Source organism: Apteryx rowi, unplaced genomic scaffold (assembly GCF_003343035.1).
Source record: "Apteryx rowi isolate R43461 unplaced genomic scaffold, aptRow1 scaffold_912, whole genome shotgun sequence".
Lineage (NCBI taxonomy): Eukaryota > Metazoa > Chordata > Aves > Apterygiformes > Apterygidae > Apteryx > Apteryx rowi.
In genome coordinates, this window is record NW_020451219.1 from 54,634 (window position 1) to 81,631 (window position 26,998).

The 26,998-nt window shown below is 36.0% G+C and overlaps 1 protein-coding gene across 2 annotated transcripts in view; it reads left to right on the forward strand.

Moving 5' to 3' along the window:
• The first annotated feature begins 5,761 nt into the window (after positions 1 to 5,761).
• The window catches only part of LINGO2 (leucine rich repeat and Ig domain containing 2), a 142,738-nt gene continuing 121,501 nt past the window's right edge, over positions 5,762 to 26,998 (forward strand). Inside the window, exons 1-2 of one of the 2 annotated variants that reach the window (XR_003257839.1) lie at positions 5,762 to 5,807; positions 11,660 to 11,774. The gene's annotated coding sequence lies outside the window, so the exon portion shown is untranslated. Of the gene's footprint in view, positions 5,808 to 11,659; positions 11,775 to 26,998 lie in introns of those variants that run through there. The other variant, XM_026091676.1, reaches the window with a different exon arrangement.

The following is a 26,998-nucleotide window of genomic DNA, read 5'->3' on the forward strand; positions in this document are numbered from 1 at the left end:
CAAAAAAAAAAAAAAAAAAAAGCAGAATAAAATTGCTGAGATGTGAGTAATCTATATTCTTTTGTAACAGATAAGGGAGGAAAATGGCAATGAATTATTTTATTTCTTAATCAGTGAGATTGTTTCACTTTTGTAATTTTAAATACATCGCTTGGTGCCCAGGGCAGCTCCTTTGCACACACACACCTTCCTCTCTCAGGCTTTGCCTGAGCTCTTGGGTACAAGCTCCTGTGTATGTTTTTATGATGAGAAAAATTTCTATATTAAAAAGGGCGCCTTTATCCAGCCCATGTGGCCCTTTCTTTCCCTGAACCTGTTGCTATAAAGTTCCACCACTTCCTGAAACACACTGTTAAGTGAGCGCTGGTGAGAGGGGTAAGTGGCTTTGCTAAAACAGGACAGTTGCACTAAGACTTCCAGGTGCAGAATCTGGGCAGCACAATAGAAATGAGAGTGTTCCTTTTTTGCTACATTAGTCTCCCATGGCTCTGATTGGGGGGGGAAATAAATCACTTTCACTTGGAAACTCTGATTGGTCAGCCTCAGTTTTCTCAAAAAAAAAACTCTTTTCATAATTGTTCATAAGAACACATCATGTTTTGATAGAAGACTGAATTTCAAAATGTGTATTCTGTTTTTCTAGGAGATCATGGGCTCCATTTTGTTTAACTGTTTTGTTTGATAATATTACTGATCTTTGTTCAGTGTAACATAAGGCCCACTGCTCTCATTTTACTTTTGGTTGATTTAAACAGCAAGATACCTGTGTCAAGGCAAGTCTTTTTTTTTTTCTATATTAATAACTCAGTATAAATCCAACTATCAGATTCCAAGGACCAATTGCAGTAGTTTTTCTTGGAGAAAGGTAGAATGTTCTAGGTGATAAACCAACACGTTATTTTTCTTGTTCTGTTTTAACAGTGGCATGTTAATGGACTTGTTCTCAATCTCAAGTGGATATACGCTGATAACAGCAGTATTGCTTCAAAGATTGCAAAAACATATGAAGTAGTAGTCAGTCAAGAATGAGTGAAGGTCACTAAGAATCACGAAGTTATGGAGGTTGTTGTATGAGCAGAGAAAAGTAAGGAACTGATGCTATTTAAATCTAGACAATACAAAAAGGGGTAAGACATGACCAAGATTTGGATCTGCTGGTTCTGCACCTTCCTGTAGCACATCCTGCTAGCAATGCATTCCAGTTTGCATTCTGTGGCTGTGTTGAAGCAGATTGCTGACAGAATCCTGGAAGCACATGCTCTTCCTTCCTGCAAAATTTTCAAGAGAAGCAGGTAAATTCACTGGGCCTGAATGATTTTCACCTTCCTGCAGTTGCAACACTGTACCTGCATTTGCATGCTAAAAATGAGTATCATCATTATTCCTTGAAATAAGCACCCAAGATCCTGTTTTCTTGCTTTTGTAATCAGTACACTAGGCATGATTATATGTCATCTGAATATATAAATTCACTCAGTTGTTTGATCCTGTTTGACATCAAGTACATGATAAGAAATCAGTTATTAAATTTCCATTCAAAATCTTTCTTCTTCAGTCACAAAACAAGCTAAGTAATTATCCTTTAGTTATTTTGAGAACTATGCCTTTGCTAATTGTGTTAACTTAAGGAAATTTTTATTTATTGACCATTCAGCTGACTGTTTCTGACTGGGTGATTTCCCATCATTTTCAGTGTAGGAAATAAGGCCTATAGATTAGGATAAAAGAAATGAAATTCACGTTATCCTTCTGGTACATAAAATAGAACTCTTTTACTATACCTGAGTACACATTGATACTTGATTCTTCTATGAAGCATTTCAATGCAAAGTGTTTTATAAATATTCACAGAACAGCCCAGAAGAGACCTGTAGCTTGCCTGGAACTGTCAAGAGCTGCAGCATCAAAGGAAAATTAGTTTTATATTGTAAATGTATGCAGGAAAAACATATCCCTGGAATTGTCATGTGGTATGGAAGTGGCATGTGGACTGTCCAGTCAACTCTGAATAATATTAGGGAGTTAAACTTCTCAAGACAGTATGTATATTCTCAGTCTTTACTGAGTGTGTTCACACTCGAATAATAAACATTCCCAACTTAAGCTGACTACATTTTCTGGGTTTTCAGAGGGTCAGAAAAATGGCAAATCTGCAGCAAAAGAGCTGTTCTTTCATCAAATATGAAGTGATTTCTCTGAAGGATGGGAACACTAGAATTGTAAGAAAAACTTGATGGAGCTTTCCAAGAAAGCCCAAATAACATGATTTTTTTCATTTTGGTTTTGATTTTCCACATCTTGGTTATCTGAAGTCATTGAATCATTTGAACTGAAACTTTCAAAAACCGTGGGCCAGAACTGGACCTACCTCTGCCATATTAAACTTCAGTTCAGACAGATGAAATCTGGAAAACCTTTAAGCAACTGAACACTAAAACTTTGCACTTTTTTTGATTCAGTAAAGCAGCTTTTGTGGCTCTGGTTCTCTCACTAAGACAAGACTGTCTCAGCTCCATCATTGCCATCACTGTGCTTTGAGGAGGTATTTGGTCATTATTAACAGGCAGAGAAAAGTTAAGTGATAGGTGTATACATGTTGACATGCCTATCTTTCTGTTGGTTTTACAAATCAGGATTTTTATTTGTGCCTTTGAATAAACTGTGTCAGAAAGCAAATATTAATAATTACAATTAATTCTTGAGACAAAATAAATTGACTAGGCACATGAAGTATATTTGTCTATTGTGAGATTATTTTGTTTCAAGTGTGTGGAAGTCTTTCTTAGAGTCAAATAAATATTTCAGAAGAAACATGAATTTTAATGAGTGATGTGTCCTAGTGAAATGTAATGTAGTCAACACTGAGGACCATTGGTTATTTTCACATCAGTGATTACTGGAGCTGATGGCGCTTACATCAATGACAGCATATTAAACAGACATCCATTATTGTCAAAAATAAGACAATATGAGTTTAAGGACCACCAACTGGGAGGTCACTAGTAACCATTGACTTGAACTGGACTGGACTAGCATCTTTTAGCACCAGGTGCTAACTCAGCTGAAGAATCTAAACCGTCCTTACAGTGCTAGTCCTGAATGCTTAAAGAACATTTCGTCGGTAATATCGTGACTAAAAGTTGGGTTTTTTAAAGCACTCTGACAAAAGAAATAATGAAGATCTGTTTCAACATACAGAATTAAAATAAAAGTCTGTAATGTATAGCAGTATTGGAAGAAACCTGGTGTGAAACAATAAGTTCTCTGTTTACAGAAGAGGTAGAAACATAGATATTCTATTATTTATGAACAGTAGTTAATAAAAATGATATTCCACAAATACATTTGCCTTTCAGAGCTGTCTTTACTTTAAGGAGGACATTTTTCTTACCATTGAACAAGAACTCCCTGTATTTTTTCCCAAATCATTCCTCTTATTCTGATTATGCCAAAAGAAAGGTATACTTTGCTGACATTCCTTCATTAGTTTCAGGTATACTTTTAATCTGATTAATTCAAATCCATAAACTGTAGTTTGATTTCTACTAAATATCGCCTTTCTGAGATTTAAAAGTATTTCTGCAGAAATCATTATACAATTTACCTTCTTAAGTGCAAGTTAATACAGTTCAAATTGTCTGCCAGAAGTTCCAGCGTCTCTTAAATTAAATAAATATCAGTGTGTGGATTTGTATACACAAGTGTATATATCAGGAAAAGAATGTCATTCTTCTATACTGAAAAATCAAACTTATCTCTAATAAGCATTTTGCTGAGACATAAATACCTGACTAAAATTTACTGTTGAGTTAGCTACCTATGAGAAGCACTCTCTTTGAGATCATGTCTGTGAATTTCAGGGGTTATCTAATAAACTGAAGATTTCAGGCAATTTGAGAATGGGGCTTGGTATGATCTGGAATTGCAGTGAAGATTAATCTTGAATCACTTATGGTGTAGATCAGCAAACCTCTTATGTGTGGCCAAGTTCAGAATACATGAATTTTGGATTGTCTTTCGTCCCCAGCAAGGGAGTTAGAAGCCAGGTCGTTGAAGCTGGGCAAATACTCTTCTCTTCACGACAGCCAATAAAGCACCAGCTGTTGTGACAAGATTACTTTGACTGTGTTTCTTACATCACTGTAATGATTCCTACAGAGATCCTTTAATGAAATGAATCTAAAAGAAATATCTTGGATGTTCGCTGGTATTAATGGTGGTAACTGATACTTGGAATACACAGAGGTAGAAAACACTACTCTGGTTATTAGATGTTTATTACCTTGAAATCCCCAAAACACGAGGGGAACCCCAGGAACCTTGCAAGGAAGCAACTGGGCTGTCCCAGGCACTGCAGAGCGTCAACCCGTGGCAAGTTCAGGGAGGCATGAGTGTAAGGAGAATTAATAGCCTACAATATGGGGTACTGTGCATATGCTGCAGATAACAAGGGAAGCAATAATTCTTTAGGAGTACACAAGTCCAGACTGATCCCTATGTGGTGCCGGTCTAAAGGTTGTGATCTGCCATTCCTTATGGGTTCTGCACACCAAGTGTTTTGGCAGCTGGAATAACTGATCGGTCAGCATGCTCCTGTCACCTCACCAATCTTCCACTGTCTACCCACCACAGCTGTAAACAATGTAATTAGTTATAAAGCAGTTAACCCTGTGAAACTGAGATGAACAACATTCTTATTCTATTTATATTGTAATTAAGCAAGCTCAGTAATAGAATAGCAGCATAGTAGTTAGACTACAGCTCTCTCAAATTTCATGGATGATGGGTAATTTATACTTCTAGAAAATTGGAGGTAACAATTCCAATTTTTTGTGAGTTATGAAATTTTCAAAGGGGTGAGGTGATAATTTTAAATCAATATTTGAAAAAATATATGTCAGTGCTATATATATATGTACAGGTGACCTGGGGATGGCAGAGAAGGGCTAGAAGAGAAGTCAGCTTCTTCTTAGTTTCCAAAAAAATATGCCAGAATTGCATATGGATCAAGAGAGCTTTGATGTCTTGAACTGATGGGGTAAAACCCTGAGATGTGATAAACTGTTACCACTTTTCTGAAATCATTCTAAATGTGCTGGAGCAAAGGATCTGCTCCAAAGATTTTTCCATAATAGAATATGAGAGAATAGTGGTGTCTTTTATAAAGCTTATGCAAATGATAGATGTTAGAATGCGAAAAGGTTTACCATGTCATTCCTTTGCAGAACAAGCAGTTCCCAGTGCTTTGCTCTATAATAACTTGTCCAATGCTCTGACATCAACATTGGTAAACTGGGATGAATTCAGTTGTTATATTCCCCTTCATGTTATTTTCTGTCACTTTTCATATCTGTATTCATTTGTGAACAGTGTTTGTTGGCTAACTGCTGCCTCAGTAAACAGTGCTGCAGAAGGAATACAAAATATTGTTGATGTGTGCTTCCTAAAATAGTTGCTTTAAAAAGATATCTTGCTAGCCTTTGTAATAAAAAATGATCTGAAGTCCAGGTCAGGAGGCTGTAGTGGACAGGACTGAATGTGACAGATGTCCTTCCTGAAAACCTCAAAAGAGGAACTGAGGGACTGAACAAATTACACTTACTTCTTGAAGGTAGCTCTAAGTCAGAAAGGAGTATGCTGCTGGGTGATAAAGAAGCTTGTGATAATGCAGCCTATGTTATATAAAGAGTTTCAGATTACAGGAGTTTCTCTCCTAAATTAAATTAGTTGTAAAAGTTTTAATAGGTGTATTTTATTTCCAAAGGTGCACTGATCATCTTCAGGACTTTCACCCATTAAGTGTTAAGGTATGTTATTTATATTTTAAGTAGTAAAGTAACTTGGCCTGAATATATCTTGTATTACTGTTCATAGTTATATTGCAAGAAAGTTTAAAAATTGAATGTTTTTAGTCTTACGCTTATAAATTTTAAGACTTCTGCATGGAAGCGCTAGAATACACATCATGTTCTTTTGGTTGACCATGGCAAGCTGATCACATATCTCACCACTCTAACTGGATGGAACAGGTTTAACTCATTCATGGCTTATATGTTTTGTTCTGTTTTGTGACTTGCACTCTTAAATCAAGAAACCTGAAAAAAAAATGCAATGTAATCTCTTCATGATTTTACTAAGTCTTTGTTTATTGAACTTTAGGTTTTAACAGAAAGTGCATTAAAACCCCCATTCCTAGAACTGGATCATTATTTTAGAATTTCAGCCTTTTTTTTTTTTTTGCATAAAATGAGGCTCTAGTTCCAAGACTGTGGAGAAAAAAAGGAAGAGATGGAACTCTAAAGTCCCAAACAGTACATAGAGAACAAAAATACAGCAATTTGTAAAACTAAAATGATCTTCTTCATTTTTAGGGCTTGATTTTGAGGTTGCTTGTGCTTTACATGCACCTGAGTGAGACACTAGAGGTTAGAAAGTAACATGAATATAGTTGGAGAACTATTTAGTGAAATTTTTTGATGTTTATTATATTTTCCCTGTTCTGCATGAATGATTGCTTACATGCTTCCACTCTTCAAGGTCTTCAAAGACCTTCAAGATTCCCTGTCCTCCCCAGCCCACAACTGGCAAAGGTCTCCCACTCTTTCTTATATATATGTTGCCAGGTGGCTTATGATAGAAACATCATTGTCAGAAATAATGAATGGCTATGTTCAGAACTACTGTTCATGCAGTAGCTGTGTTGGGACTGAGATAGGTCAGAGTTATTGCATATAAGCAAAGGGTCTGCACACATGTAGGTCAAATGATTCATTCAAGGCCCACTGGAATTGTTGCTCATATTCAGAGCAATTGACAGCCCCTGTGACACACCTCCTGTCAGCCACTGTAAAACTGGCAGATTCCATTTCATCAACAGACAATATATCAACCAGCAGTAAAACTATCCAAGCCAGTTAGTAGTAACACTGTCCATGCACCATTCTTGTCGGAAAAGAAGAGTTCTCCAGTGTCTCTGACTGATTAATTCCAAGTAATTGGTAAGGTGCTCTTACCTGGAGATTAGCATATGATAACTGTTTGATATGTGATTTTGATGGTTTCAGGCCAGTTCTCAGCAGATGGTTATTGCAGAGATCATACCATTAATTTTGGATTTGAATAACAATTTTTGTTGGCAGGTTGAGGAGGATTAAAGTCAGACAGTTCCTGGGGAAAGCATGACCATGTGACTCTTATGGGTGCATATTCTTCCATGGAGCAATTACTGGTATAATTCTTCCAATGCAATAACCTAAAACACTTGACACTTGCAGCCTGTAGCCTTTGCAACTCATGTTAGTTGGTGACTATACACATACTGTAAGCAACACTAAATCTGTATCAGTACAAGGTTGGATTTTATTTGACCCTGTACTGTAGCTTCAAAAAGTCACCCAAACCTATGGTGGTAAGTTTGGATGGTGTCAGCAGACTCTTTCTATTCTGAAAGTTCTCTCTCTTTGTTCCAACAGCTCTTAATTTTTTCCTTTGCTTTGTTCAGCATCACCTCTGTCACAAACCGACTGAAAGGACTGAAAATCCAGCACCAACATTTAGTAAAAATTATCAGAACTATTATATTTGAAATTATATTTTCTGCATCTGTGTTCTCTTCTAGTCCACTATACATTTCTCCATCCTTTGCCTGTCCTCTTGATTTAAATGGTAAACCTGAGGGTCAGTTAGTGTCTCACACACTTACATTGTGTGGCATGGGAAGTAACTCTTCTTAACCTGTCCTCCTCCTCCATTATCACTACTGAAATAATATGAAAATAACAGAGGGAGCAATGAATATCTCTCCTTGGATCATCTCTGAGCAACCAGAGCAGAAGAGGCTGTCTGGTTTGCTTCTGAGTTACAGATAGTCAGCATTACTAATGGACTTATGTTGGAACCTGACAAAGAACAGTTCCCTACATCCCTCCTTTGTTTCTGTGTTGAGACCTAGGCATAGTCATGGCTTTGCAAAACAAGACTGGCAAAATGCTAACACTGCAGTTAGCAGGGTACTCCTCAAACCTGAGAAGAGGTTTAGGTCACCATACTGCTTCAACTCCAGAGGACAGAGCCAAGGTGGACTACTGTCATTGGTAAGGTCACAAAGCCTCTGAATATATTGCAGTGGGGTTCTGTACCTATCCACTTCAGCCACGTGCATCTGGACAATGTGGGTGCAAGATATCACCTACTGATTTTTTGGTTTTGCTTTCACAGCAGTAGAAATACTACAGAAGGCACAGGCTTGCTGAGTGTGCCTTGCTTGTTTGACTTTCCTGACTTCCATTAGGTGGCAGTAGGCATTTGTTCTGTGGGACTCTGCTTTGGAAAGTATCCTCCAGTCTTTAGCTTTACTGTCCCACTAGTGTTATTACTTCAGTTCTGCAGTGGACTGTAGTAATGGTAGAAAAGAAAAAGCAGAGAATGAAATTCATGATAATATTATACCTTCATACTAAAATAGTGTTGGCAGGGACAGGGTTATATATAGTGACATGTTATTCTTGCGCAGATTGATTTTTTTTAAATACCAGTTTTGCTGAATGTCCATGACTTCAGAAGTCACAGTCAATATAATTGCACTAAAAACAATGTTGACAGAGTACAGAGATGAAACAAATTTTTCTTTATTGCTATAAAACAACATACTGTTACAAAACAGATTACACTGATTTTTTTCAAGGTAATAAGAAGTAAGCAAAAGCTACTGAGGCTTTTCATTCTAAAGACCATTTTGTAAGATTTCACAGAATCACAGAATAGTTGAGGTTGGAAGGTACCTCAAGAGATCATCTAGTCTAACCCCCAGGCTCAAAGCAGAGTGAATTACAGCAAGTTTCTCAGAGTCGTGTCCAGTTGGGTTTTGAATATCTCCAAGGACAGAGACTCCACAACTTTCTGGGTAGCTGTTCCAGTGCTTCATCACAACCTTCACAGAAAAATGTTTTGTTCATTTGTTTGTTTGTTTTGTTTATTTTTTTGTTTGTTCCTGCATTTTATTTTTTACCTATTGTTTCTCATTCTGTCACTGGATACCACTGGGAAGAGCCTGTCTCCATCTTATTTGCTGCCCTCATCAGGTACTTTGTACATTGCTAAGAACCCCCCGGAGCCTTTTCTTCTCCAGGCTGAACAATCCCAGCACTTTCAGCCTCTCCTTGTAGGAGAAATGCTCCATTCTCTCAGTCATCTTTGTGTCACTTTGCTGGACTCAGTCCAGCAAGTTCATGTCTGTTTTCTAGTGGAAGCCCAGCACTGGACACAGTCTTCCAGATGTGGCCTCACCAGTGCTGAGTAGAGGGGAAGGATCACCTCCTTCGACCAACTGTTGATGCTCCTCCTGAGACAGCACAGGATGTCTTTGACCTTCTCTGCCACAACACATATTGCTGTCTCATGGTCAACTTGTCCATCAGATCCTTTCATGAAAAGCTGATTTCTAGTCAATTGGTCCCCACTGTGTACTGGTGTATGGGCTTATTCCTCCGTAGGTGATTCACACTTCCCATTGCTGAACTTTATGTGGTTCTTTTTTGTCCATCTCTCCAGCCTGTTGAGGTCCATTTGAATGGCAATATAACCAACTGTTGTATCAAGTCACTTTTCCAAGTCTTAACCAACTGTGCTCTTTACACTGTAAAATGCAAAAATATCATGCAACTCTGGAGGAAAATTTGGAGTGTTTTACTTTGTCCATGCAGACTCTGTTATACTTTGAGAACTTTAAAGCAACAATAGAATGAAACAATTTTCCATTGTCTTCCTGAAAGATATTCATAAGAGCATTACTTTTTTATTCAGTCTCCTTTACATGTCTATAATGTCACATTTTTAGGGAAAGCTTTCTTGCAACCTCATCAGAGATGTCACTTGGGAGATGATAGCTTAAAAATACAAACAAACAACGAAAAATATCCTTCCCTGCTGCACTTCGTAGTTTGATAATAGGTTGGTTCTGAGACATATCAGTGTGTCTCTTCCTCTGTCTGATTAAAATTTGTTCTGCATCTGATCATGGAGAACCATACATCAAACAGTGCATACACTGAATTGGATGGCAAAGTTCAAATAATATCTTGGTGCAAGACATTCAGCCAGTTTTCAAAGTATATTCTATTAACCTTTTGTATTTCCTATATTCATCTGATCTGGCATGTGAGAGATCAGAACTGTGATTAGGGTACATTGCTAAAACTTTACATGTCTGGACATGCTTGCATTCCCATTTGAAATCATGGAAAATCTGATTATTTTTGTATGCTTGGAAACATTGTTTTCATGTTTTTCAGATGCACTAAACTATCTTTTAAAAAGTGGGWTAAGTGCAGTTTTCTTCTTTTTAGAAATACCTTCTGTTTCTGCACCTTTGGTTTTAGCTCAATTGTTGCAGTCTAACAAGTTTGGTTTGTTGAGTAGTCATACTTCATGTCAATCTGGTAGTGAAGTACTTTGAAAGTTAAAGGAGAAATCTACTGACCTTTGATTGAGGATATTTCTGAATTCATGTAGAATATTTTATTTTCCTCTTACATACATGTATGCACCCTTCTTCACCTCTGCACACACCTTTTCCTGATCTTTGTTAAAAATATATATATACAGAACTTGAGAAGAGGACACTTTTGTCAGTGGGAAGGGCATGAAATACGTCTTATCCAGAATTTTGTAGGTTTTCACTAATAGTGTTCAGTCACTGTTTACATTTCAGCAGTGTCTGAAATAATAAGTTAGGACTCTTGAGAAAAACCCAGATCAGTGCATCTTCTTATGAATCCTCCATGATCTGGATGCCATCTGGAATTCCCTGTGAGATCTGTACATTAGTCTGGAGATTTCAGTGACAGAAGACAAGATGAGAAAAATATCTTTAGTACTTAGATTCAGCTGACCTACATACATCATCTTTTTAGTGAAGTCTATAGATATACTGTTGTTAAAAGTCTTAAGTAGTGTGTGTAGAGATTCTAACAGCAGTGACTATTTAGTCACTTGAATTACTAAGACTACTTCTAATTCATAGGAAATTTTCTCATGGAACCTTAAAACTAAGCAGAACCAGATTGCTAGATGAAACTGTAAATTTCATTGGCTGCAGTAAAGACATACTGATAATATGCCAAATGAATACTTTACTTGTCTGCATGCATTTTCTTAGTCAAAAGAAGAGCACATGACTGGTTTGGGTTTGCATTGGGTCTGCTTGCAGGTGAGTTGTATTTTCTATTAAAGACGCTCTGAGAAATGGCACCCAGCCCTTATGGAACAACTAAATATAAGTTCACTGAGATTTTTTCCATAATTTTTCTCAGATAAGATTCTCTTTGGTTCAAAGTATTGTCTTCCTTTTGGAATTCATATGAAAAGGGATCTATAGGTTCATGTGTGAAAAGCTGTGCATTTTTTTAGATTAAATGCTGCTTATTAATCCTGACAGTTTTAATGGCACAATAAGTACATGACAGAGATTCATGAACTCAGCAAAAACAGTTTCTCTGGAACATGAGTCTCAGCCTCTGGTCTTGATGTTTAACAGGAGATATTTATAGCTTTGTATACACTCTCTTATAACATGTTCATTTAATAAGTGCTTATGCCTCCTCATCCTAGGACACAGTTGACCTTTTTGCAATTAAAATAAAAGAATATCTGTGTCTTGCAGGTTCATTTGAAGCATTTTGAGACAGATGCTGTTGTCCATGACTGACTGGGATTATCATGATCAAATACTCTATTTTGATTTCACCCAGTGGCTAAGACCTTTGCATGGTAAAGAGGAAGGACTGGACTTTTAAAAGCAGTATAACAGGTAAGTCTGTTGAAATCAGTTTGTTTATTGACAGCTTCCAGGGTTAGTTCAGCTGTAGCTGTTTATAGAGTCATATATCACAGTTTCTTGCTAACAGGGTTTCATCTTATTTATCATCTCAGAGTAGTGGCTGTGGCTTGAAACAGAAGTTCATTATTGCCTGAGTGTATTAATGACAAAAATCAGGTTAAAATAAAAATTGGTTGTATGCCTCCAGACAAAAGGGAGACACAAAGATGACTACACTGTACTGTGTTAAAACAGATGCTTTTTTCACCTTATTAGAGTTATTAATAGTCTAGATATTTTGCACAATCATATCTAACTGCCCCCAAAAATCTGTATTCCACGAGCATAAATGCAAAGAACCATTGCAATTTGTGCTCTGAACAGCTCTTTACATTGTGAAATAAGCTGCTTTCTTTACAAAAAAATCTTTTTGACAAAACTAAGACTGACACTGCTTTTCCTTACACTGTATAACAAGAAGTATTTCTACTATACCCGATGGCACTGCACTATCATGAAAACAGTTGAAGACGAGATTAATGTAATGTGCACAATGTTTGTTCTTCTATTAAAAGACTCACTATAACTTGTATGGAGTATTGGCCTGGGTGCATGTTTAATTCAAAGTTATTCTTGTGTAATATTTTATTTTGTTATTGGATCCTGAGAATTCTTTTTTATGTTTAGCTAAGACTCTTTTTTTGTTGTCTAAATAATTTATTTCATTGCTTAGAGCAGTCAGTAGAAATCAATTAGTCTAACATAAAGTGATACAGTCTGGAGACTTTTAAACATTACCAAAATTAACTCCATCTTGTCTGATTTTAATAGATGTTTCAAGAGAGGTGGACAAGAGGGTGAATGGTTTTGTCTTATTTTGCTTTTCTGTTTTCTCTATGTTACTGTAACTTTTAACTTTTCATGCCAAGATCTTAGAAACTGTGGAGTGATATGCCACCTTAGCAAAGAACTAAATTGTTTAATAGATTCTGTTGTTCCCCTGGTATGTAGCCCTCATACTTATGACTCTGATCAAGGGTAATCACATTCAAGTTTTGCTCTTTGGCATGGTAAAGAACAAGAAGTAATTTTTTTTTTTTTTTACTGGAACTATGCTAAAAATATCTTGGGATGTGCCTAGGGAAGCAGGTGCACAAATTCCAAGCTAATGTCAACGTGATCTCAATAATACAAATATACAGTTTGTGTCTGAAAGCAGTCAGCTAGTGTTCAGGTGATGCTGTGCCCTGTGATCTTGCTTATGCAACTTCCAGATATGATCTCATTCATAAGAATCAGCTTAGACATAAGGGTAAACAAGTTATCTTTACCTTTCTTTTCCCATACTTCTAGTTTTAGAATGTCATGTCAGGCATATCCACATCTATGCTGTAGCTGCACTGTTTTGGTGCTCTGACTATCTGCAAAAGATATTTGCAACCGAATTATTATTGTAACAACTGGGGAAAATACATTTTACATATTTTGTATATAGCAGTGCAAGTGACATACTAGTCAATAAGTGTGGCTAGAGGTAAAATCTGATCACAGTTTTATCCAGTATTTGTAACGCTTGCCCTCTGAATTCAAAACTAATTATTTAATAAATATATTTGTTTTAAATATTTTTACCAAAGTGATGCTTTGCACATTGTGGTTTTACCTTTAAAAGCTCAGAAAATAAATGAAAAAAGAGTGGATAAGTGACTTGAATTAGGTGACATAACAGTTTTGAAAAAAACAGTGCTACAGCTCAACTTTGAGATAGAGTTAAGAAAATTTAATGATGATGCTTAGTGATAAAAGAGAAGTATGCTAAATATGGTATCTTATGCTGGATTTTATTTCTAGCTTGAAGTTACTTTCCTGTAGAAGCCTACAGCCGAATAATATATGCTTTCATAGGCCTGTATTTCTTACAAAAACTTTATTCTGATGATAGTTGTGTAAAGTTGGAATGGCTCACTGTTGAATTGGCATTATTTGTGCTTAGATTATCTTATCTTCTAAAGATTCGGATTTTCATATACTTACCTCACTGCTTTTGTGAGAGTGTGGTATGTGGAGCACATGAGACAATCTCATTTTGCTTTTTGCAAAATACTGTGTGTGGGGGGGTTCTCCTGTGTCTCACTCGTAAAAGTCTTTTGTTGTTTATACTGTAAAAAACGAATATATTTAAAACATCCTGACACTGGTCGTCACACTAAGGGTCCAAATTTTTCAGTTTACATCCCAGGATAAACCATGTTTCAAACTGAATAGCTTTCCAAGCTACTTCGCTGGTTGAAGTAATGGGGAGAGAAGAGGGAGCTTTACAAATAGCTTGTGGGAGGAATCCTTTCTCCAAAGTCATTGCATTACTAGCCACAGAAAATTGTTTTGTTGATCCAAGGACTTCTATGCCTTCCACAGATCTCTTTTCTTTGACCAACAAAACCTTGCCCTCCAAATTTCAACCTTAGATCATTTTTTCTCTATGAAATGTGGAGGAAACTGTGAAAAGCTGTAAAATGTTACCTACTAAATAGAGATCTTACTATTCTGCCTCTTCTCTGCACAGCTGCACTATTCATTTGCCATGGAATGCAAGACCCAGTGCGTTTTTTCAGGGCTGGAGGGAGAACAGAGGCAAGCCAGCCACCTGATGCGCAATTGAGATAATTTTATGAGAGTGTTCTCAGTGTGTGGAGGCTTACATTAACACCCGAACAGTAAAATAAAACACTGCTTTTTACAGATTTGTTGTTTTCTGGGGACTTTTTACAGGAAAATTTTTTTTTCCACTGCTTAACTTCAGTTCAACAGCAGTACCTGCTAGTCTTTGAGAGGTAAAGGCTATGTCAGGTTTCAGTATTGTTTTTAAGCTATTATGATATGTCTATAAAAAATAATTGCACCAAACCTAGCTCAAAATTTCTTACACTGCTTTCAACAAATACTGCCTACCTTTTAAAGTTTCTACACAGGAAAAACTTAAATATAATATCTTGCATACTTCTTTGTGCATTGCAAACTCAGAATATTTGACTGGGTATTAAAGAAAAATGAAAATTATTCCAAAAGGTGATGCATTCATGTCAAGAAAACTTTGCGTTTACTATTCATGACAGAGCTGAATGTGATAGGCAAAATATCTGACTACATTCTGCTTTCTGGAAAGGTTTGAAGACGAACTTACATTTTAGATCTGGTGGCTTTAAGTGACTGATAATAATACCACATCCTTCCTTCAGGATTGTTATGAGTGTGTAACAGACTGATAACTCCAAGTCAGTCTGGCAATGTTTACAGCAGTATGCTTGTGATATGAATTTAGGAGCAGGCATGTCTGAGAGTTCAGGAATGAGTTGAACTGTTCATTTGACGTTCTGACTCTCCCTTGAATATATTTTGAACTTAAACAGCAGACTCAGACCCATTACTAGACAAATTTCATTTCACTTTGGTTTATTCCTTCCCCTACTTCTTCACTCTTTTGAAATCAAGTTTGGAACTTGTAATGATTCTATTATGTAACTTGTGGTTTCTTCATTTTATTTTGAGACTGATGGCTTCTTGGAAGATTAGGTTCGTAAACCATGTAAATACTTGACAGATTGAGCCTCAAGAATTAGAAGGCAAATAAAATGAGCCTAAAAGCCACTGTAGGGTTTTTTTTTAATTCTTACAATATTAAGCCTGTCTCATGCAATTAGAGGCGTTGTAAGTCCAACTCTAGATTTTTGAGTTCTTAGTTATAAAATGCTGACACCGGCTTTCTGAAAGAAAATGTATTTATTTCTTTATGTTCTGTCCCATTTCCATTTGAGGCTGTCTGATTCATTTTATCGGATTCTTTTTGGATTCTGATAGGGCAAATCTGGTTAAATAGTTAAATCTCAGTAAAGATCTTCAATAGGCCTCTGAAAAACAGAAAGTGCTTCTTTACCTGTGTAAACACTGTGGGACTGGGATTCACACTCTTCTGATCCTATTAGTATACTGACACACCGGGACATGGAAGATGATATCTTCCTCCCTTCTCTTCTCTTCCTCTGCCCCATTTTATTCCCATAGAAGAAGTCTCAGCTTCAGATAGCTTATRATCTTGTGCAAATGGACTGCAAAAAGCATCCTCTGTCGCCTCACTGCCAACTGGAAGGGTATGAGAAGGTCCAGGAGGAGGAGGAGTAACAGGAAGAGAAAGCTAGCTTAATGCCTTAATAAAGTTATTAAATGAAAATGGAAGAATGAGAGTGTAATGAAAGACTTCTCAAGCTGAGGAAACAAAGTAATGACCACTTAGGAAGACTATTCCTATCTCAATACCATTGATTGTGGAACAGAAGGTCAGGAAGCATCTCTGAACATCACCCATGCAGATCACTTCCTCCCACCAGTTGCCCCCACCTATTGTTAGATCTGTGCAAAGTGGACAGTTGCTGGAATAACGTAGGCAGATTAATTGGCCCTTCCCTAGTCCAGCCTGCCTGAGAGCTAGAAAGACGGTTCAGACCTGCTCTTATCTCTTGTATTGAAGCACTGACCCAACTGATGGGTGGATATATGTATGTATGAAATGTAGATTTCATACAGTTTTATCACCATTTTCTTTCACTATGTAGAGAGATGGATAGAGTGGTGCTTGCTTGATCAAGAATGGAGTGTAATTGAATTGCCCATTCCTCCACTTTGCAATATAACCTGTTGCTCCCATTGGGGCTTACTGCTCTTGAATTTTTTCAATGCATCTTTGCACAATGGGCCATATCAGCTCAGAACAGGTCAATATCCAGTGCTTATGCCTCTTAAAACTCACGTCCTTGTGTATTTGTTGAAATKAAATCTCATAATACTGTTCCTCAAATTTATGTTCCAGTCAAAAATGAAGTGGCTTCTTCCAAACTTTATTTCTCTTATGCAGCTTTTATGTCCCAGGTTTTATCCTACTATTCATCATTTTATCACCTTATCAATCATTAAATTTCAACTCCCTAGCAAATTCTGCAGTTCAACAATGGAAACCAAAGGTACCTTACATTGACATGCTCACTAATAAAAATAAATGAGCTCCTAGAGAAAGTTGCCAAGATTATTTCATTACAGAGGTTCTTACAAAAAAGATGAGACAAAATCATAACTGATAAAGGCTTAGGTAGATCCTGAGAATGTCAACACAAGAGTCCTGTTAATGATGAGGGGAGCCAAAGTGCCATAATGCTGTGGCTTCTTTAGTAAAGTCATATCTGTGGCAAGCAACGTATAGCTGAACCTGGCTTGCTTGAGTCAGCAGCCTATGCATTGAGTCTAATGTCCTTTTAATATTTTTGAGGCATTCTTGAAAATCTGTAGACCCATCTGAATTTCATAACTTCGTAGAAATAGATACATAAGGAAAGAAAAGAAAGCAGATTCCTATGTGCCAAAGCTATTTTAGTAACTCCTTTCAGTGCCCAACCTTTCCCTCTGCAGTGTGAGTGCATATACACATATATATTTAAATAAAGGTCTTTTTCTACTTCTTTTTGTCAGAGTATCCTATTTGTGTTAGATTCCTTTCCCACCAGGAAAAACTCTTATGGGACCTTTACAAAGAGCTCATTCTTTTTCAAGGACATTTGTGTACATAACAGAGGTTCAGGTTGTAATCTGATTGTTTGGTGTTTTTATTAAAAGCAGATTGCACTTTTGAACCTCCTATTTTTACAGTTTCGTGGTTTTACATTTTGGGTTTTATGAGAGTCTGTTTTTCTTCTCTTATTGGCTGGCCTATTGTGACATCGTAATGAAGCATACTCGCACACATCTCAGATCACAAGAGCTTCCTCCTGTGATGAGATCTGAGTGAACGACTAACACGCTATTCTTAGCTGATGCCATCTGATGAAGCTACTCTAGCTAGTGATAGGTCTTTACAGCTTGGAAAAGAAAATATGTTTGGCAGTTAACATACAGCAAGCTAAACATCAGCTTCATATAAAGCTCCTAATCTAGATGTGCACAAAATCTCATGGTCTGTCAAACAAATAATATGTATTTTAAGAAGGCTCTAAGTAAGCATTTGAAATGGCATGTTTTAGCAGCTTCACATGAGCTGTCCCAGTCGTTCAAATAATATCTGTCCTTTTTCCTCTAGAAAGGCAGAAGACATAAAAACATTTGACAAATGAAATATCATATATCTTGTACCAACATCTGTGTTCTGGAGGTTTGTGATTGAAATTAACTTTCTCCCCCATCAAAAAGCAGAAACAATATTAATAAAAATTCCATTGCAATGCAAATTCTTTGCTTGAAGACAATGAATTCAGAAGCATATATATATATATATATATATAGTCCTCAACGTAGCCTTTCTAAGAATTGCAATTGAGGAATTTTGAAGCCTATGTCATTGGCTATTTCCCCACTGACTGAAAGTGCATTAAAACTCCTGGCCAGATTTTGCTCTTAATAGTGAACGGGTGTACTTTGTGAGTTTAATCAATAATTAACCTGATGGTATATTGTAATGTCAGAATCATATTACTCTTCTCAGTGTCAGATTACTTTACACATACACACAAAAAAAGAGAGATTGTTTAGAGCATAGTTACAGGTAATTAAAAGGTACAGAATCCTGAATAATCTTGGATATGGGATTTCAAATAGAATTTTCACATTTGAAGGTTTTAATAATTTAAGGGAGCACTTCTTTGCTTTGATTTTACTTTGATTTCATGTTTGTCTTATACGTTATGGACATTATTAAACATCCTTCTTATTTGTGAATATAGAGATTGAGGCTATAAGACATTATATATGATGCACATTGGATGACACTTATTCAACTGTCTTTATTTCAGTCATTCAGATAAGGTTCCTGTGATGTTTTACAGATACCTCAGGCTGGAACCTGACACCTTTGGTGACCTTGACAACTACTTTTTCGTGGATAGTTGCAGTGAAATCAGCGAGGCTGCTTATAATGTATGATAGTGCTAGGCCCCATGTCAAATAGCCATTTATCTTGAAGAGTAGCCTATTTTTAGTATAAAAATAGTATGGCATTTTAGATTCCTTTCTTTAATGATATCTGTTCAAGGAATGAAAGGTCAAAGAAGTATTCTGAGAATGCTTTACTCCTCTATTGCTGTGGAGCAAATACCATAATACAGTTCCATAACTGGAACTATATGTATAGTTTGTATGGTTTATATAAAAACTATATGCATACATGGGCATCTTTTTGCAAAATCCACAAAAAGATCACTCAGACATATACATGCCAGTATTAGAAATTCTGGCTGCAGACATTGTGAAGGCACATTTTATTATGCTTTTAAAGAAGCCACAACATGAACTATGGACTTTCTCTGTCATCTTTTTTGTGTTGCAACTCTATCACAGTAATAATCACATTTGCAGTTGGAAGAAAAAGTAGTGACTCATTCTAACTGATTCTGTGAAATTAGAARACGAACACTGATTCCATGAAATTAGACATTTGTAAACTATAACGTGGTATATCTTAATAGTCATTGACCATATTGTGACTCCTGTAGCTGTACTTTTTTTTCTCCTTTTTAATGTATATAAGCTATATCTGTATAAAAGTATTTCTTTTTGTGACCTTTGATTAAGATTTGACTGAAGGAAAGGATTTCTCTGTGTTCTAATACATTTTTTTCACCTACAAAATATCACTTTATTTCCTTCCGCTTCCTATAATTAGCAGGAAAAAAGATTTGTTTTACATATGGATTTTTTTTATACAGCTCTGTTGTTTTTTAATAACTCTCAGAGCTTGCCAGTTTAAAAGATTCATACAATCCAGGGCCAAAATGAGATCTTAACAGGAAAATGAAAGGACCTTCATTCGTTGTAATTCATCTAATTTTATGCAGAATGCCAGTTGACCTATATTTTGAAATGGCAAGATAGCTTGGTTTAAATTGTGGATAATACCTTTACAAGCTTTCAGGTATCTTAATAATACAGTGTAATGAAGCTGCTAACTCCTTAAATGAAAATAAATTGTAGAAATATCTGCTCCAGAAGGGCATAATCAGTTAGAGAAAAGAGAAATGCTAATGTCTAGATTCCTTAGTTATAAATTTTCAAAAGATTGAAGAACATTTACCATCTGGATTCAAAATCCTTTGTACTCATACATATGTCTCCAGTGGTTAGTTGTCTGGCCTTAAGTCCATATGAATATATTTTTTTGCATGTTGAGCATGTTGATGCATTATCATCTGAGGACAGTCATAATTCTCTCCTGTCAAACCTGAGAAGTTCCTGCTTCTATGTTGTCTTTTAACCAAACTGTCATATATCATACTGTCTAATTCTTTCTCTTTTTTTTKGGGGGGGGGAGGGGGCTTGTTATTTCTTTAGAATGACACTTTAAAATGGTAACTTAAATGTTCACTCTCTGCTTTGTGATGTGCATATGATGCATTGCATACTTTCAATCTGTTTGGATTTGTGTACTAACCAGATGGAGTTCATATTTCTCTCTTTTATCTTCAGTGACTAAGAATCAAAGCTATTGAAAGTCCCTCCAGTTAGTGCATACATTGCAGAAAGAATCATAGAAAAAGGAATCTTGAACTTGATCCTCTGGTAAAATAGTATGTGGAAAGGCAGCAAGGCTCATAGCAAGAAAAAGATAGGAATGTTTTCTTTCACCTCAGCAATGCCAGAAAGAGTTAGCACTGGTTACTTGTAATCCTGATAGTCTGTCAAGATATCTAGGGCCCTCTCCATTTTTTTTATATTTAATTATATAATAAGAGCTTTTCTAAGACTGTATATGAATATGAAGGTGTTTTAAGCTAAGCTATTTTACTCTGCAACTGAAATGGGCTAAGAACATTCCCATGCTCAGTTATTACATCTTAGCTGACAAGTAGTAACATCTTAAGTTGAGCTAAATAAATTGTCTATAATTATATGACTGCAACCCAGGAAAAGACAGTTCCAGTTCATAGGTTATTCAGCAAAGCATAGCTTCTGAAGAACAGTTAAGAGAGGATAAAAGGCTCGTCCCCATTTGTAGAGCAGGACTACTGATAAAGGACCACTTCACTTTTAACCTCCCAAAATGTACAGCCAGAGAAGTTGCTTGTTGTCCTATGAAGAAAAGGCAGATGGAGTACATAGGTTCCAGCTTGATGTTGCTTGTGCTTCATCTGAGCATCAGCATGCTTTGCTCTAGGTATCTTTCATCCTTCTAGTAAAAAGGCAATGACAGTTTTCATTTACCTCAAGACTTATGTTTGAAATACTTCAGTCTAGTCCATTGTCTGGAAAAGCTGTGTTGTGAATTTTTGCTGCTGTGCACCTTTCCTTGGAAGTTGAAACTGCAGAGCTGCAGTTCAAGGTCTAAGATACAGTACTGTTACCTATATACTGTAACTGGAGTCACAAAGGGATGGGAAAGCTGAATCCTTGGATTTCCTGTCAAGGCTGTCTGCCAGCATAGAGTGATGTCTTCTACAGATACTAGCTCTCTCTTCTTTCTCAATTGCCACTGCATCAAAGTAAGCACAGTTTAACCATGGATCGTGTAGGATCTCTATAATTCTGCTTTTTGGTTCTGTTGTTTTATTAGCATGACATTCTCAAATGATATTCAAAGTATATATTTACTACTACTCATATTTTACACTACCAGTGCAAACTGTTCTGTCTGCTGTGGAAAAAAAAAAAAAAAGCAATTGGGAAGGGGAGACTTGTTTTTTCTCCTCATGTGAAGTCTTTTATCTGACTCAAGTGCAGCTGCTTTAGTGACATCTTCTAATTTGGTTATTTCTTTGATAGGATTTAGCCACTCACAAGTACTGTAGGTGACAAGCAGCAATTTAATTTGTTCTTACATTTAAATGCAGTCTCAACAGGTTTCTCATTTCCATTTGTATCACAGATGCTAGAACCACATCAAATACATTGACATGCATACACTATTTCACTTTTGTGGGACCACAGTTTCTTTCTTCTTATCACTATGGAAAGTTAGGAAATTGTGTAATGAAATGTCTCTGTGACCCCAAATTGTCTTACTTTGGTGATCTTTAGGTCACACTTATAGGCCTGACTCTAATGTTTCAGCTCCTTGTTCTGCCACACATTACCTGCCTCATTTTAGATCTCTTCACTGTTTCACTGAACCTCACATCCTGTCAAATACTGGTAATAATGCTTCTTGCCTCTCATATCTGTCTTATATATTTTCATAGCAAGCAATTCAGAGAAGGGGCTGTCTGGCTGCCTAGGCTTGTACTGCAGTTAGCACAACAGGAATTCACTGTCTGAAATCTTGCTTCCTTCTGAAATGCAAACAATAAAGAGTAATATGTATTAGATCTTACCTAAACCCTCCCACAGGGCTTGCATTTTCTATTTCATTTTAAGTGGAGGCAGGGAAGGAATCAGAATTTAGTAGGAGAGAGATTTTTTTCTATCCATCGAAGGAGCAAAGAGAGAGGCATTTTTCTCACACTCTAACATGTGCCTCAGCTCTGACTAGGAAGATTGACTTTTGTGGGTTGAAGGGCAATTTATTTTCAAGGCTCATTCAGTCTTAACCTCTCAGCCATGACTGCAATCAAAGGTGTCAATCAGCATTAAATATAATTATTTTATGATAGAGCACTGGAATGAGGCCACCAATTCATTTCTGATAAGCCACTAAGCAGCCCTCTAATTGTCACAATTTTCGGTCATTGCTGACCTCAGACAATTTCATACAGTTATCTAGAGGTAAAAAGCTCCATACGTCATTATCTGGCAATAAAGCTGTCGATGCCTTTGAATTCTCACTTCTAAAAAGAGCTTTGGTCTTCCTATGATTTCTCATGTGCTTTAGGCAGCTGTTTAATACTACAACAGCAAAGTATGATCAGTAAGGCCCAGATTTGGTAAGTCCAACTTTCACCTGCCCTTTTGCTTAGTTTTTCCTGTTCTGCAGCCTGAGGAAACACAGGAACTTTAAGACACCTGAATCTCACCGAAAGAGAGAGTTGATATTTATGAAAACCTTTCCATAAGTAACTGCAAAATTTGTTAATGCTCTCTGGGAGCTGGTATTTCAGAAGTGTAGAGAGCATTAACAGGCTTCTTTCTCTTAATTTGAAGTTAGCTTGTACTGAAGCCCTAAATGTATGCAAGCATTTTCTAACTAGTCTAAACAAACAACATTTCTTCTTTTTAAATCCAGGTATGTTAAAGTCTACTTAAGACCCTACTGGGGAAAAACAAAAACAAAAATAGTTTTTAGCTGAAGCTTTTTATGGTATTGTCATTTTTAAAAATGCTACAGACAGGTTTTATTTATGCTATTAATTATGTATACTCTTTAAATAAGATAGCAAGGAATTTTTATATTGATGATTCTTTATATGAGGATTCTAGCAGCTTTCTTTATGTCTGATTAGTAAAGAAAGCAAGAAACTAAGATCTTGGTCCCCCTGTTTTATCCCTTTTGATCATTACTATTTTTCTATTTATCACAAGAAAGGCTGATAATTAAAATTCAGGAATTTCTGTCTGGAACCAAATCAGTTCTCCATTGTCGTTAGCATCCCAATATTTTTGTAACTGAAAGTCATAGAATTATTTACCTTTAGGAAGATAATTTATCTGTAGAATACATTAGTGTAACAAAGAGTTAATTCTGAACCATATTTTAGGCCTAAAGCTGCTAATCAGGTTCCATGAAGTCTCAAGCAAGAAATTCATAGTTTTACCTGAGATATTCAGGTGAATGCAACATCTGAAACACTGGCATAAAGCATTTTGAATTAGTGCCTTTATATAAGAATTATATAATATCATATGAAACTAACTGTAGGAGTCCTTTATTCATCAATATGTCCTGTAAATTATCTGTGTATTTGAAAGACATAGTTTCTGAAGATTTGCAGATATTACCAGAAATTATTGAAATTTATACTATCAAGAAACCATTCTCTGGCATGGTTTTCAAAATTGCACCCTCAGTATTGAAGTTATACTAGGAAGCACTGCAATGGAGATGTGGACCCTTTTCATAAGTTTCAGAACAAGAGCTTATTGTTCCGCCAAGGAGGATATTGATATTACTACTCCTGAGGCTCAAGGTAACTTCTCTATACAGCACTGCTACATAGGCGTACCAGCTTGTTTAACAGTAGTAAAATATGTCTTCCTGGGATTCCTTTGTACCCTGTAGATGTGCACTTATAAATGTGCAAAGATATGTGAAAGTTTCTCCTTTTTTTTTTTTTACCTAAGGAATGAGTGGGAAATTATATTTCACTTTTCTAATTTTCAGTAGGTGTCAAAACATGATGGGGAAAATTGACTGTCCTCCTTTTTCCAGTAGCACAACTGACTATGGGCAACCTTCCTCAGTATGGAGGAGAAAATATACTGTGAATATCCAGTCTTGCCTGCTTAATTCAGTGGAAGATTTTCCACTAGTTTCAGGGTAAATTGAACTATTGCTGATAGTATCAATATGTGTAAAAAAATTCTTCAGTCTTTCTTTCATTTTTGCATTTATCATTAAAACGTTGTTTTCTGTTTCATCAGGACATTTACCACCAATATTATATTTCTAACTTCTATGGTCTAGTTATATTCAGGAATTAATTTGCTGGAAAGGCACAAGTAAGAAAGAGATATGAGAAGCTGGTATGCTGAAATCTGCACCAACACAATATCTCAGGACTGCTATAGCTGCTATATAATGAATAAAAGCACAGAGCTCTTCAAGAACATTCTAAGAGTGTGAATTCTGAAGGCATTGTGAGACTTTTCTGTGAGTCATAGGATCTACTATGGAGAGTAAATAACACTTTACTTCGGATTAGAAAAATCTGAGAAAAAAACACTGAATAAGAAGGTGGTTCCATGACTCTTGTTTGTAATAACAAAGGATCTTTAAAAGGCAATGAAACAAAAAGAGAACTATAAAAATAACAGAAAAAAAAATTTTTTTGCTTTGGTTTTAATAGGTGAGATGGTTGGTGGGGAAAAATTAATCTTCCAGCTTTTGGAACTCAGATCGGAAATATGTGGATGATTTATACATAACTAAACACTACCCGAAAACTGAGTTTTATTAGCAGGTGGAAATGTTTTGTACTTATGCATTAGATGAAATAAGGAGATGAAGATTAATTGATAAACAAGCTGAAAAGCTGCAGCAGGTGAAAATGAGTTCTGAATCAAGAATGACATCAAATCTGTGGACAAAAAAACAATGAAGAAGAAAATGGGAAATATCAGGATTGTGTTCATCTGACCTAGCAGAACTAATTTAAACTTTGATACAGTTAGAGCATAAGGATGCAGATACCTTCATTTGTAATTGAAGAAATAACATAGATAGACAGACAGGCCTGCCAGAAGGTACATAGGATGGAGGACCATTCAAACACAAAGCAATTGTCTAAACCTTAGGGAAAGGATGGGTATGCAAGTGCACAGGATCATGACTAGGAAGTCCTGCGACACCTTGGCAGACAACGGGAGGTGCTGCAGGTAGGTCCAATACTGACTTGTAGTATAGCGTGGTCATGGCAAGAGAGATTTTTGGGAGTGTTGAGGCACATCAGTTATGTGAGTGCACAGAACAGATCTCTTTGACAGTAAGATATATTATGAATAACAAGATACTTTGTTGATTTACATTCTTTCTGCTCTTAAAATCATATCTAGGAGCATTTGCTATTTTGGGACTGAGGGAGAAGGTCATTATTTTTAGAGGGTTAGTGATGTTTTCACATTGGAAAGTTTGCATTGTATGTTTTTGCATTTCATTTTCTATGTTACTTAAACAGACGTTTGAAAAACTCATATGAAATTTCACGCTGAAAGATTTTTTTGCATGCAACCCATGATACTGTCTTCATCTTTCTAGTTCCTCTACTCCTTTTAATTCCTCTACTCCATTTATACATGCATTTACACTGTCAAGAGTTCCCAGACATAATTTTATTGTTATCAAAGGTACAGATTCTGGTATCTCTGCTTGAATTTACTGGTATTTTATTGTGCAAAGAAATCCAATAAAGGGAACAAGGTTGCCTTTAGAAGGATGATATTTTTGGTGGGAGTAAACATAGCAGGATTTGGACTCCAAATTATTTTGAACAAAAAACAGATTACAGTCAACGTTGTATTTTCATTTTTGTATAACAGAGAAAAAGAAATCCAGCTTAATAAAGGCATGGAACAGTAACTTTTAGATGTTTGTATATTCCAACCTATCATTACTTTAGATAGGAAGATTTTTTTCCCCTGTTATGAATAATAAAATAACAGTAAAATAGTATATAGGACCTCCTGTGAAAACTAGAGTTTCATAATAATTTCCTTTGTTTTGTTAAATTTACATATACAGATTATCAAACATAACACCATGTTGTTCTTCTATGTACTTTTCTTTGTTTTGCATACTGTACCAAACAGAAGACAGGAAAAATAATTTTCATCAATATAAGAACAAAAGAAGACCCCAAGAAAACAGTATTACATGAAAGTCTCTGGTTTGCAACACCAAACATACTGAAATATTCTTTGAATGAATTAACGTACACTTGTTTCAGTAAATGTTTCAGTATTTGGAATACACTGTCACAACGTGTCAGTAAGGCTAAGTGCAAAATGGGATTCAGTACCCAGGCTCTTGCATGTTTATCTGTCTCTGACTATATATACAGTCATATCTGAAAATAATTTTATAAAACTGGAGCTTCTGCAAGTCAGGAAAAGTTAAATTTTCTCCTCTTTACTGTTGAAAAATAAGGCACACACTGGTGAAGTACTTTATCCTGAATCACTCAGAAATTCTATATCTAGTGGACATTGTTTTAGGTTTTAGGTTACTGTAAAAAATCAAATCTGATAAAAATATACTTAAAATTGGTTCTTTTCCATAATTGCTTATTAATGAATTTTCTCTCCTTTTTTTCACTATGCCTGACAGCAGACTGAACTCAACATGTATCTGATTCTGTAGGGCTCTTTGGTGTGTTCTTGTGTGCAACAGTGAAATGTTTTTCTGGTACAGTAACTTTTAAAATGTTGTGACTATCAGTTCAGTTCTGTAATATTTAATGATAGAAAATTTGAATTAAATTTATTCCTCTTTAAAAGTTTTTATGAGTCTTTAAAATAAACACTTTTTGTGGTTGATTTATTCAGCACCCATCAGTAGTCTGAATCAAT